We start from the raw sequence: 6,000 nt of genomic DNA on the forward strand, positions 1-6,000 counted from the left end.
CTTTAATTTCTATGTTTCAAAAATTTCAAATATAGAAATATGAACCAAAATATTTTACAAATATAATGAAATTTACAGACTACTATATGTATCTATCACAAGTAGACGGTAATATTTTACTATTATTTATAAATATTTCTAACAGTTTTGTCATTTAAAATAATTCCCTTTTATAAATGAATTTTTTTAAAAAAAAAGGTTTATACTTGAAAATTGTCCAGAATGACCTAAAAATAAAAATAAAAAATTCAATTACTGACCTCTTCTTGAAAACATGTTTGTTTTTTACCCTTTTAAAATGTGAAATACCACTTTTGCCCTCCATTTTAAACTACTTCCAATTTTTTCCTTTATTTACAATGTCTCCTTTGCTCTTTCCCTTTAACCACAAAAAACGAGAATTCAATTCAATACCAATATTTCATTTCATTATCTATCAACATTTATCCTCAACCATTGTACCATCAACATTTAATGGTATTGATATCAAGCATGGGACAAGTAATGAAAGATCACTTTCAGCTCTCCACTTTCAGTCTACTCTCTCACTTTTAGTCAAACACTCTCACGGTCTATCATTTTCAACTTCTTTCCACTTTTTTCATGGGTCTAAAACAAACATTTTTCGAAGAAGATCATTCATCTCATTCAGAAAATAATAGAAAGTAGGTGTTTAATAATTTATGTCATTCACTTCACCCAGAAAAGAATAGAATGTAGACTACATATATGCTATCGTTTTCTCTGTTATAAGTGATCATTTACCCTGTTATTAACGATCGTGTACCATGTTATCACGTTCGCATAACAGATTGGTTAGCAATAGTTTACCTTGTTATCAGCAATCATGTATCATGTTATCAGTGATCCTGTAACATGGTATTAACGATCGCATAACAAATTGGTTAGTGATCGGGTACATTTGAACTTTGGAATTTCAAGTGCAATTCAAAACTAATCGTCCCTAATTGACATAATGCATATCAGTTATGCTACTTCGTATCCTTGTACACCATGGTGGGCAGTAGGACCAGGCTAGAAGTAATTACATTAGAGGTTCCATGACTAAATGATATAACGTGTAGTACTAGTGGGTCTTTTGCACCAAATGAATGAATATCGATCCATCTAGGTTTGAAATACACATAAAATATTTATTACAATCTATTGGTCTCAGNCATCTCGGATGTCGTTGTTTATATCACTAACATCAAATGATATTCATGGAGTAGACAAAGATAATAAGTACCAGCAAGACAATTCATTCATTCCAACGAACTATAACTTTTGTTTTCCACATTCAAGATATAACATTTCCACCATGTCTACAGTGAAGGAATCAAATTCCAATGCGGAAGCGATTGATGAACTTTGTGTCAGTAGATTTTTTTTTTTTTTTTTTTGGAAAAAAAGTTAAAAACAGAGAAAATGAAATACAAAGAGGATAAACAATATCTCAGCCTAAGCATGCTTTTTAATTAAATTATTGAGAGGAAAGGGAAGAGTATACATACCCTTGAAGAAAACCTACTTCATGTATGTTGGGAATGTCCTAAAACTCGCAGTTCGTAATCATGGAAACATATTCTATTTATCAATAAAAGTATTGTTGAAGAATTTATTCAATAAAAGTGTTATTGAAATTGCATTACATTATAAAATCCAATAAACGAATCCATGGCTATAGTATGAATATTTAAACTTTATGTAGAGATGAATATTTTAACTTTATGTAGAGACATAAAAGAGGATTAAGTTATAATATATAGCCAAAAGGGTCTATAAGTATATGGATGAAATTGGGTACCTCATCCTGGGGACACTATGGATGCGACCTACTTTGTATATTGATATAAACAATGTGATCCCAAAATTGTACATGTGGAGGCATGCGAGCGAGGGCATCCTATGCAAAAGAAGTTTGCATAAGACTGAACTACAAAATAATCACTTTTCTTTATAACGACTGTTTACTGTTAAAACTAATTATTTCAATTCGATTACCTAAGATAACTTGATCTTAATCTTGAGCTAACTATGAACTTCTATTTATTCAGGATTATCCTTTGATGTACATAAGTGAGAGTAGTTCAACAACACTGCTCAATAAGCCTCCCATTTTGGGATAAGACCAGATAGATAATTGGCGACATAGTTCTGCAAGATGAAATTCATTCTTACCCATTTAGGGTTAGCAGATAGGTTGTTGTACTGATTCCTAGTCTTGAACAAAGGGGTCCCACCCTCTCATGGCCGAGAGGAACATGGTTTATTAGTTGGACTATAAACCAATTGTTCATTAGAGGATCAGTGGTGACTTAAGGAGCAAGATGTATTTACAGAGGTAAAATAGTAATTTTGACCTAGCTGTAAATACAAATGACCTAGGAAGAATCGACTTACTGATCATGGTTAAATAAAGTGGTCAGAAATATATCTATGGTGAGGAGAGTGCAACCGTCGAGCTATAGTGGTATATCTCGGTGGTTAACGAATATTGATTAATTCGGGTTAAAGAGTTTAACCGATTGAACTCAAATCGTTGGAGCTCATGATCTATAGGTTCACAAGGTCCCTCTACTAGCTCGTAAAAGATTAAACATTGGATAGAAAATTGAGCAAATTTGAAGCGTTCAAATTCGAAATTAGGGTTTGGAATTTAAAATGTTCAAACTTTAATTTAGGGTTTAGATAATTACATTCAATATAATTAACGTTTAAATTTATCAAAATTAAACATCATTGGAGAGTTTAAAATATTTAAATATTGATTACATGAATAGGATTCATGTTTAAATTAGATGTTTTATTAATTTAATATTTGATATTAAATTATTAATTAATTATCTAAATTAAATCAATTTTAAATTTAGAAATTTTAATTTCAGAATTTTTTTTTTAATTTAATTTAATTAAGTTGAAAATTTGAAATTGAAATTAGTGGATTTATCCAAGATTTCAATTTCTTAGTGGAGTTCTCCACATTTTAACACTAGGCCATTTGAAGTGTCAAATTGTTGAATATTGAGTACTTGCATGCTAGAGCTTAATAAAAGCTTCAATTATCTGTTATTGAAGTTTTATGCAATTTGAATTTAACAAATGCAATTTATAGATTCAATAACAACTTTATTGAATAAATGTTGAATAACATATTTATTGATAATAGAATATGTTTAACTTTACAAACTGCGAGTTTTTGGACATACAACCCAACAGTAGTCTATCATGCTCATCACATAGTCATTAGCTACGCGATCACATAGACTCAATGCATGGTGCATTTGCTACACGATTAACTGCAAGGTGTTCTTTGAGGAATGGTTCAAGTCGAGTGATTCAAGACTCAGTTCACCTGTTCCGAATCGATTGACTCAAATCTTGTAATTGTTAGCCTTTGTTTTTATTTTTAGAGAGGTTCTATCCCGGACCATCAACTTTTAGAATAAATATACATGTGATGTGTGCTTTTATTATATGTCATATAACTTAAAAACCCACCATAGGTTATGCATTTATTTTCATGCACCATTTTATATTATAAGTGTTATAATATACTAGTATGCATGATTTAAATTACACAATGCATGCTCATGCATCATATAGTATAAGTGTTATAGTATATGTATGCATGCATTATATTATATCCATGCATTATTTACATTATAAGTGTTATAATATAAGGTTGAATGGTTGTATGGAATGTATGTTACTTAGTTATATAAATGTTCTATATTAGTAATGAATGAATATTGCATGAAGCATGACATTACCTTAGGTTAATTTATATATGTTATAATTAACTAATGTATGTCTATCATACAATGGTTGGTTTTAATTATTTCATTTATTTATAATTGTTATAACTAAATGAAATTAGAATTAAAATCAATAATAAAAAGTTGCATGCAAACCCGAGGCTATAATCATTTTTAAAAATTGTTTTAAAATATGATTGAGATAGACCTAAGATTACATTTCTAATGAGATTAGAAATCTAATTTTAATATTTTAAATCAATTTAATAGGATTAAATTCATTCCTAATAAAAAATTAAATATGTAACAAATGTACCTATAAGGGACTTTTTGTCTAAGGCAGGTTCTGGCTAGGTTGGGGTACTTAAGTCAATGGAAACGTCGCACTTCTACCTACGAACCTGCCTAAAAAGGTGAAGTAGATAGATTCGTTACATGCATGAAAGTTTGATGAAAGTCTATTAAAGAGTTTAATGAGACTTGAATCAAAATTGTTTAATCATCAAAGATAAGAGTTGTTTTTTTAGCAAATTAAACAAATACTTAGATAAAATCAGTAGCTGAATTTTCCTGAGTTAATTAACCCTAGGTAGAACACTCAGTGGGAGGAAAATGGGGTATATGATACTTCATTTTTGCCTCTATACATTTCTCCCTAAAAGTTCACACCGTGAGATCTACTCTCGGTCTTGAGGCACCATGGGGTGCTTCACTGCTTAAGAAAAACTTGAAGTGCCACTAAACGGATAACTGTAAGAGAACTAGTCGGATGGAGTAGATAATTTACTTTAAAAAAAATAAGTAAAAAAAATCCCTCCCCAAACCGTGAAAAAAAATCGAGAGCACTGATTCAAAATTATCTTGATTCATCCCCCCCTCAGGAATTGCCAAAACATTTGACTCTTCGACAATTGAATTCCAATTTTGCCCATTATTTTCATTTTCGTATCCGTAATAGTGCGAAAAGAAGGAAGGCCCAATTTCAAGTTGTTCAAGAATAGTGGCTTCGGGTAGGCCTAAAAGGAGAAGGAAGGCTGGAATGCCAACAGGCCTCTATTATTGAATTCACCCGCCGATAGTACCCCATTTTTGGAACGTCCAGTGCCAAAGTCACTAAATGGGTAAGTCGCCAATCCCTAAAACGGACTATGTAATGTACTTTATCTGCTGGGTTACGGGTGGGAATTTTACCAGAGGTTTCTATTGTATCAATCTACCTCTTTGTTGTTACTATGGGGTCCTGAAGCACAAGAAATTTTTTTACATCCCACAGCTTCGGCAGATCGCTTAGCCCCGTTCATCTTCGGCGCAAGAGCGCTCGATCAGTGAGCTATTACGCACTCTTTCAAGGGTGGCTGCTTCTAGGCAAACCTTCTGGCTGTCTCTGCACCCCTACCTCCTTTATCACTGAGCGGTCATGGCGTACTTCTCCTGTTTGAACCGGGGTTTGAAACCAAACTTCTCCTCAGGAGGATAGATGGGGCGATTCAGGTGAGATCCAATGTAGATCCAACTTTCTATTCACTCCCGGAACAGCCTCACATCATATTGCAGCAGGTACATTGGGCATATTAGCAGGCCTATTCCATCTTAGGTTCGTTCCGCCCCAACGTCTATACAAAGGATTACGTATGGGAAATATTGAAACCGTCCTTTCGAGTAGTATCGCTGCTTGATTTTTGCACTTTTTTGTTGTTGCTGGAACTATGTGGTATGGTTCAGCAACTACCCTGATTGAATTATTTGGCCCACTCGTTATCAATGGGATCAGGGATACTTCCAGCAAGAAATATATCGAATAGTTAGTTGCGGGTTAGCCGAAAATCAAAGTTTATCAGAAGCTTGGTCTAAAATTCCTGAAAAATTAGCTTTTTATAATTATATCGGGAATAATCCCGCAAAAGGTGGATTATTCAGAGCGGGTTCCATGGACAACGGGGATGGAATAGCTGTTGGGTGGTTAGGACACCCTTGTTTTTAGAGATAAAGAAGGGCGCGAACTTTTTGTACGCCGTATGCCGACCTTTTTTGAAACATTTCCGTTGTTTTGGTAGACGGAGACGGAATTGTTTAGAGCCGATGTTCCTTTTCGAAGAGCAGAATCGAAAGTATAGTGTTGAACAGTGCGGTGTAACTGTTGAGTTCTATGGCCGTGAACTCAATGGAGTGAGTTATAGTGATCCTGCTACTGTGAAAAAAATATGCTAGACGTGCTCAATTGGGTGAAATTTTTGAATTAGAT

General features: G+C 33.2%; 1 pseudogene; it reads left to right on the forward strand.

The window, feature by feature from the left end:
* The first annotated feature begins 1,321 nt into the window (after nucleotides 1-1,321).
* LOC120081012 overlaps nucleotides 1,322-6,000 on the forward strand; it is an 11,065-nt pseudogene continuing 6,386 nt past the window's right edge.

This window comes from Benincasa hispida, chromosome 7 (genome assembly GCF_009727055.1).
Source record: "Benincasa hispida cultivar B227 chromosome 7, ASM972705v1, whole genome shotgun sequence".
NCBI classification, from domain to species: Eukaryota; Viridiplantae; Streptophyta; class Magnoliopsida; order Cucurbitales; family Cucurbitaceae; genus Benincasa; species Benincasa hispida.